The sequence below is a fragment of the Tiliqua scincoides genome, chromosome 4 (assembly GCF_035046505.1).
Source record: "Tiliqua scincoides isolate rTilSci1 chromosome 4, rTilSci1.hap2, whole genome shotgun sequence".
NCBI classification, from domain to species: domain Eukaryota; kingdom Metazoa; phylum Chordata; class Lepidosauria; order Squamata; family Scincidae; genus Tiliqua; species Tiliqua scincoides.
Genome location: NC_089824.1, coordinates 22,198,065 through 22,205,155, shown reverse-complemented (window position 1 = coordinate 22,205,155; position 7,091 = coordinate 22,198,065). Strand labels below are relative to the sequence as shown.

Sequence of the window (7,091 nt, the reverse complement as noted above, 5' to 3'; positions counted from 1 at the left end):
TATGGTACAAAGGGCCACTTTATTAACTATTTAAATATACTTCAGATTGCAACAGGGCCTAACAAATAAGTCATGCGGGTTCTACATGGGGGAAACGGAGCTGCCTGTCTACTTCCCCCTATAGTGATTTGGGCGACCACACCAGACTCAGGGCAGCGTCAGTACAAGCCTGCCGCCCCCTTCATTGTCACCCCGAAGGGGCAGGGTGGCAGGCTAGCTCAGGCCACCCGAGCGAACCCGCGGTGCGCCTTTACCACCAGGCCGAGGTTCATCCAGCCTGCGCCACCCAGCCGGGAATGCCAGCATGACCAAGCGTGGAGTCCACCCGGCCCTTGCCACCCTGCGGTGTACACCGATATGACCTTACCTACCCAAAACCCGCACGACACCTGCCTAAAGTGACCAAGAAGACCTATGGAAAACCCCCATTCCGCCCCTAACTCCACAGTCCGGGGTAGGCAAAAAACCATCAACCGATGTGCCAATTAGGCTGATGGCAAAAATTCCTACCCGGCCCCAGAAGGCGACCAGCTAGTCTCGGACTGCGAAAGGGTGGGCGGGTGGGTGACCGCTGCCTGGTCCCGACTGCGCGGGCTTCTCTGAGCAGCCTGCACGTGGCCCCAGACCAATTAGCCCCCAGCCAATCGGCTGCGAGGCTGGCCCTTCCTGTGTCTCGTGGGCGGGCAGGGTAAACGCCGGTGGCGTGCTAATACACGTGCCACCGGAATTACCCAGCACCCCCCAATAAAGACACAGGCAAGGGTATATGGTACAAAGGGCCACTTTATTAACTATTTAAATATACTTCAGATTGCAACAGGGCCTAACAAATAAGTCATGCGGGTTCTACATGGGGGAAACGGAGCTGCCTGTCTACTTCCCCCTATAGTGATTTGGGCGACCACACCAGACTCAGGGCAGCGTCAGTACAAGCCTGCCGCCCCCTTCATTGTCACCCCGAAGGGGCAGGGTGGCAGGCTAGCTCAGGCCACCCGAGCGAACCCGCGGTGCGCCTTTACCACCAGGCCGAGGTTCATCCAGCCTGCGCCACCCAGCCGGGAATGCCAGCATGACCAAGCGTGGAGTCCACCCGGCCCTTGCCACCCTGCGGTGTACACCGATATGACCTTACCTACCCAAAACCCGCACGACACCTGCCACCCGGGGGGTCAGCCTAGCGCTTGGCCCCACCGCCCCACACGGAAACAAATTTCCGCAGGCCCAGTTGCAATTCAAGAAGAAAAGTATAATTGCCCAACACCGAAAGGTGTACTCCATCGCTTCTGAACAACTGGGGCGCATCATAGCTGATGCCTGGGTGATAAATGACACCGACTCCATAAAGGGGTACCGCCCGCCTCACATACGAATTTACCTTCTTCCTAGCCAGTTCAATCTTTTTAACATCAGAGGCATAACGCCAAACACTGTGAGGCAAGAGGTCAGACCATAAGATGACCTTCCTGCAAAATGCTGATTAATGTGGAGAATATCGCTGTAGGCCTGAAGCCTCAAGGACAGAGTCATCCTCTGGCCCAGGTCGTTCTCTCCCAAATGTATAACGACGATGTGAGGCTGGGCATGGGCATGCACAAACTCATAAAAAGCAGGAAGAAGCTGATCCCACAGCATTCCCCGCCGTGCAACCCAATGCACAGTAGCCAAGGAACCAAGCTGCAACTGCATGCCAAAGCTACTGGATGCCGCCCTCTTCCTTGCCCAGAAAACGATGGAGTGGCTGAAGATAATGACCCGAACTGCTCCCGCCCAGGAACCTGTGGACAGGAAAACAGGAATCACAATTCCAGAAACATGCATCACTTAACCATATAGCACCTGGCAAAGCCAGTGCAAGTGAGCGCCCAACCGCTGTCACGGGACGAGCCCGGAAATATAGCATGCAAAACAGGAACATGTGGCAGTGCCACAATAAACTTCTGGCAATGCCAGTATAAAGAGCGCCCAACCGCTGTCACGGGACAAGCCCGGAAATATAGCATGCAATACAGGAACTTGTGGCAGTGCCACTATAAACACCTGGCAATGCCAGTATAAAGAGCGCCCAACCGCTGTCACGGGACAAGCCCGGAAATATAGCATGCAATACAGGAACTTGTGGCAGTGCCACTATAACGCCTGGCAATGCCAGTATAAAGAGCGCCCAACCGCTGTCACAGGCCCCGCCTGGAAATTTCTGTGGTATCTGCATCACCCCTCGCCCCTACCACCAGGGCGAGGGGGAATAGCCGAGCGAATCCCGCTCAGCGCTTGTCAGGCTCTCTGACGTAATACGAAAATGCGCAGGAGCGCCAACGGCCAATCCTCTGAATGCCCCGGGCTGGGAGGCCGATATCAGCTGCAGCCGCTGCAGCCCCAGTCCTGAAAGAGTGCAGGCCGTAATCTTCCGCCCGAAACCCAAGGTCTGCCACTGCCCTGCGAAAAAGGACCCTAAACTGGAAAAACATAACAGGTGAGGCATCAACATGACAGAACAAGGCATCCCAAACCACAGGACGTGCAGCCAAACAAGACCAGCATCAGCAAAACTTGAGGCCTTGGCACAGAACGCCAATGTCGCCAAGTACACTGATAAAGACCCACACAATACGTTAATGCCCTGCAGGTATAAAAGAACCGCATCAGGTGTTCTGGCGGAATAGGCCAGACTTGGGGTACAGCCAGGGCTGCCCAAAAGGCCTCAAATTCCTTTGCCTCCCTTTGATAGCTGTGAAGGTAGACGGCGCAAGCGCAGACAAAATTACATGCTGCGCTCTGCATAGCCAAGGGTCCTAAGCGAAAGGGGCATCGGGTCGGGATCCTGCCGCACCCCTGGAGCCAGCTGCCGGAAATGCTCCACCTAAAAAACAAGATAGGGTGTCGGCTATGCCGTTATCAAGACCCTGGATGTGCCTAATGAAAAACAAGGTGTTAATCTTAAGGCAATGCAAAACAAACACCCTCACCAGTCCCATCACCCGTGGGGACCGGGACGTCTGCTGGTTAACGACAAAAACCACAGCTTGGATGTCGCACCAGAAACGCACGGTGGAGTTGGCAAATTCCTCTGCCCATAATTGAACTGCCACCGCAAGGAGGGGACAGCCCTAAAAAATCATGCCTACAGTAACCCCTTCTGAAACCCCTGTATCCGGCCAAGGGGCAGAACACCATCTCTCTCTAAAATAACTCCAAATCCAAAACCACCCTCAACATCAGAGTGAACCTGCAGCCCCGCCCCAAGTAAACACTCCTGCTGCCAAAAGGATACACCATTATAAAACTCCAAAACTGTAACCAGATTACCCAATCTGCCTTCATGTCCTGGGTGATCCGCAGGCGATGGTGAGGCCTCTAATACCTGCCACGCAGGCATGCAGCCTCCTGAAAAAAGGCCTGGCTGGGGGCAACTACCCTGCAGGCAAAATTCAGATGTCCCACGAGAACCTGCAAATGTCTCTAGGACAATTTCGGAGCCTGGAGGCCAGCACGTATTAGCTGCTGCAGCCTAACCAACCTGTTGCCAGGCGGCCTACTGCACCGCTGGACAGTGTCTAATTCAATACCAAAACGTAAGGGTAGTTGCGGGGCCTCAAAATAATAGACCATTGAGGCGAATCGTGCTCTGCTCACCACTAACCACTCCAAAAGGGAGGCAGATTTCTCGAAAGGGCACAGGAAATTGCGTATCCCATTGGTAGCGCTTTATCCAGATATAAGGAACCATTAAACTGAAAACCAAGCAAACAAAAATCATCAGGGTGGACGGGCAAGAGTCTGATTGTAGACACAATATCCGCCTTGGCCATAAGGGCGTCAAGGCCACAGCCACATACTACCCTGATAGCTTGGTCCAAAGAATATATCATAATGAACTAAGGTGTGCAGGGATCCTATCACTAACTGAACCCCCATAAGGATAGGACAGATGATGAATGAGATGGAAGGTCCAGGGACCTTCTTGGAACTACACGTAATGGGAACACCTAAACATTGGGAAACGGAGGAGACTTAAAGGGGCCCGCCAGATGGCCGGCTCCCTATTCCTTATCTATCTTAGCTTAAACTGTTCCTTCCATACCCTTTACTGACAGGAGATTCCTGGCCCAGGTAGACCTAGAGGGAGGGGCCGCAGGAATCTGAAATCCCTTGTCACTACCTTCAACTAATGATTGAGCGTCCGAAAACTTAGGATACCCCTACAAAATACACCCAACACCTCTACTCTAATCAGGGTGGGCCACTTTCCCAGCTTGAGGGGGCTGACCACCCCCACTTTTGGCCTGCCCAGCTCGGAGCCTGGGACTCCTCCTAAATCCTGCCAACTTGGGGCACACGGACACCAAGTGCTGGCCGTTGTACTGCCCACTGACATGTGCAAGGGTGCAACCTGCCCTGCCGCACCGCCCCATGGAGTTAAACTCACAGCAGGAGCGGGGGGTGAACGCATCACATTCCTAACAACCCTGCCACTGGCCTGGCTGCACCCAGAGCAAATGCCCACTAAGGATCAATCGCCTAAATTGGACCGGGCCGGCCAGATAAATTGAACCCACAATCCTGCTCTGAAACCTGCCAGTCGAGGGGATAATATCCAGGTACTTAAAGTGCAGCTGCCCGTGCTGCCTACATTTGAATAACTACTGCAGCAAAATAATATATCAGGTCAACCAATTATTCCAATTTTTATCAATTTTTCTGCCTTCACCCCACTTGGGGGACAGGCACTGGGTCACCCACCTTCAAGGCTGGCTCAGGTTGCTCACACAATAAACTAAACACATTAACAAACTCGCCCTGCTAAATTTTCCTTTAACTGCCAAGGCGAGTTGACCACCCAAAGGCAGGGCCACATCCCACTAGGCCACTCGTGGATGCTCACCTGACCCTTCTGTGGCTCCCTGAGAGAAAACCCCATACAGGACATCAGCATAAGGAGTTAGGCTGTAAGGGACACCAGAGACCATCAAGATCCGATGCCTGTACCTGAACAACTGGAGGTCCCGGAGCCTGTCGCTCAATGAGCTTGTCCAAAGCGGTTAATCTCTTCTGTGCCCAGAAAATGATGGAGTGCCCACAGATAAGAACCTGAACTGTCCCTACCCAGCAACCTGGGAAGATGCCACCTGTGGCTACTGCTGCTCATCAGGGTCCCACTGTGCTTGCACAACCGGAGGTCTGGCTGGAGCCTGTCACTCCTTAAGCTCCTCCAATGGTTACTCTGGAAGAGAGGATTTGCGTTAGGTTCGCCCCACGTCCTTCCTGGTAGACCTCCCTGGGGAGGGAAGCACCTGATGCATTGACCATCACCCAAACCAGCGTTTGCACATTGCACTCTCCTTCTTAAAAGCTTCTACCTGTGCAACCAGAGCCCACAGCTCAGCTGTATCATCCTCCTCCTCTGAGGAAGAAATCAGTGCAAGCTGGGGGGGGGCCTTCCCCCCTGATTTCTTATTCCTCATTGGGCATACAGACGTCTCAACAAAAAACCTGGGGGGGGGGAGTGGTGGCAACTGACAGCCACCTCTCACCCCTCCAATATACTTCTATTAGAGAAATATATATATTATTTCTGAGAGCCCAGTCCTATGCATGTCTACTCAGAAGTAAATCCCAATATAGTCAATGGGGCTTACTCCCAGGAAAGTGTAGACAAGATTGAAGTCTTATTTATCATGACCTTCTTATTATTTAACAATCATTAATTTTATTTTTTTTTTGTTGTTGTTGTTTTGTTTTGTTTTGTTATTAATTTATATTTTAACGACAACTTCCTTAATTACGGAATTTGTTTTTTGTTTGTTTGTTTGCTGTTTTTTTTAATTATTTATTATCTTTATTAATATTATTATTTTAATCTCACCTCTTTATTTATTTATCCAATCAACTTCTTATTTTCTTTCCTCCCCCCCCCTTTTTTTTTTTTTTTTTTTTTTTTTTAAACTAGCATGCAAATGACACAGCAAAACAGACTTGCGGTCTCCCATCCAATTCTGAACCACAGCTAACTCTGCTTAGCTTCACTCAATGTTGAGTGTAAAACACCACTCAGCCACTAGGCCTTATAGGCAAACAAAGGAGGCAAACTCCTGGCAAATTGCCCTTCCTCACTATGTGCTGGGGAGGAGGCTGACAAAGCCCTGAAAGCCCCAAACACACGGAGGAAGGTGCTGAGAAAAGCTCCTGGTGCCTCTGCGGGCAGGCTCAACAAGCAGCCGGGCAGGAGGCAGAGCAACCCCAAGGGCGGCAGGCACCAGCTGCAGCCAGGCACGCGCCCAAACAGCGCTCCCACGGGGCGCCTGCACACCAAGCAGGCGACCCGTTTCACACACGCACCCCAAACGACCAGCAGGCTCAAACACGGACCCGTGCAGAGCCGCCAGGCGTCCAAGCGCTGGCCACCCAAACTACCCTGGGGAGGTGGGGGGGTCGGGCGCTCAGCGGCTCCCGCTGAGCGCTCTACCTGAGCGCAGCCAGCAGCCTGGAGGAGAGCAGCCAAGCGAGCAGCCAAGCACCAGCCCCGAGGCACACCAAGCCCACTGGAGGCGTGGGCACACCAGCCGCACACACGCGGCCAAAGAGGGGCGCAGCTGGACCGCCGCCCCTGCAAGGCAGCCCACCGCAACCCAGCCAAGAAGCCCAACCCAGGTGACACCACCAGCAACCGCTCGCTACCCTCAGGTAAGTCGAGAGGGCAGGCGGGCTCCCGCAGCCAAGTCTGCTGGGCTCGAGGCCCCAGCAATGTGGCCTGAGTCGGGGAGCAGCGTGCAAGAGGTCCTTCCCTGACCGCTGCCTGGTCCCGACTGCGCGGGCTTCTCTGAGCAGCCTGCACGTGGCCCCAGACCAATTAGCCCCCAGCCAATCGGCTGCGAGGCTGGCCCTTCCTGTGTCTCGTGGGCGGGCAGGGTAAACGCCGGTGGCGTGCTAATACACGTGCCACCGGAATTCTAAAATCAGGAGGTTGCACATACACATCATGGCTTGTACCCCGTAATGGATTTTTCCTCCAGAAACTTGTCCAATCCCCTTTTAAAGGCATCTAGGCTAGACGCCAGCACCACATCCTGTGGCAAGGAGTTCCACAGACCGACCAC

The 7,091-nt window shown here is 53.3% G+C and overlaps 1 long non-coding RNA gene across 1 annotated transcript; it reads right to left on the bottom strand.

Moving 5' to 3' along the window:
- Window positions 1-6,786, bottom strand: LOC136649736 (uncharacterized). The gene is made up of 2 exons (XR_010794435.1): window positions 6,673-6,786; window positions 1-5,218 (listed from the first exon to the last, which is right to left on the bottom strand). It is a non-coding gene; the product is annotated as an uncharacterized lncRNA (long non-coding RNA).
- Between the last annotated feature and the right edge of the window lie 305 nt (window positions 6,787-7,091).